Below are 1,172 nucleotides of genomic sequence, written 5' to 3'. Positions count from 1 at the left end.
AGACAACTCAAGAAAACAAGCCTATGGACTTGTAGAGGATGTTCTGGTAAAAGTTGAAGACCATTACATCCCTGCTGGTTTCATAGTCCTAGAGACTGGGAAGTGCATGGATGAATCCATCATCCTTGGCAGACCCTCCCTAGCCACAGCAAAGGCTGTGATTGATGTTGATAGAGGAGAATTGATCATTCAAGTGAATGAAGAATCCTTTGTGTTTAAGGCTCAAGGATATCCCTCTATCACCATGGAGAGGAAGCATGAAGCGCTTCTCTCAAAACAGAGCCAAACAGAGCCCCCACAGTCAAACTCTAAGTTTGGTGTTGAGAGGCCACAACCAACTTCTAAGTTTGGTGTTGAGAGGCCACAACCATACTCTGATTATCTGTGAGGCTCCATGAGAGCCCACTGTCAAGCTATTGACATAAAAAAAGCACTTATTGGGAGGCAACCCAATTTTTATTTATCTATGTTAAATTTCCATTGTCCATTATTATTTTATGTTTTCTTTAGGTTGATGATCATGTGGAGTCATAAAAACAACTGCAAAAATAAAGGAAATTCAAAAATAGCATTAAAAATAGCACACCCTGGAGGATAAGCTTACTGGCGTTTAAACGCCAGTAAGAGTAGCAGAATAGGCGTAAAAAAAACAGCACACCCTGGAGGAGAGCTTGCTGGCATTTAAACGCCAGTGAGGCTAGCTGTTGGGCGTTTAACGCCCAGTCTGGCACCATTCTGGGCGTTTAACGCCAGAAAGGGGCACCAGACTGGCGTTAAATGCCAGAAAAGGGTAAGAAGCTGGCGTTAAACGCCAGAAATGGGCATCAGCCCCGCGTTTAACGCCAGAATTGGCTAAAAACGCAATTTTGCTTGCCATTTGGTGCAGGGATGACTTTTTCTTGACACCTCAGGATCTGTGGACCCCACAGGATCCCCACCTACCTTACCACTCTCTCTCTTCTTCACCCATTCACCAATCACCTCAACACCTCTTCCCCAAAAACCCTTCACCTATCAAATTCCATTTTTCTCTTCACCACTCACATCCATCCTTCATAAAACCCCACCTACCTCACCATTCAAATTCTAACCACTTTCCCACCCAAACCCACCCTCACTTGACCGAACCCTACCCTTCCCCCACTCCTATATAAACCCTCCTTCACTCCTTC

The sequence above is a fragment of the Arachis duranensis genome, chromosome 10, assembly GCF_000817695.3.
Source record: "Arachis duranensis cultivar V14167 chromosome 10, aradu.V14167.gnm2.J7QH, whole genome shotgun sequence".
Taxonomy (NCBI): Eukaryota; Viridiplantae; Streptophyta; class Magnoliopsida; order Fabales; family Fabaceae; genus Arachis; species Arachis duranensis.
Note: the sequence above shows the minus strand (reverse complement) of the source record.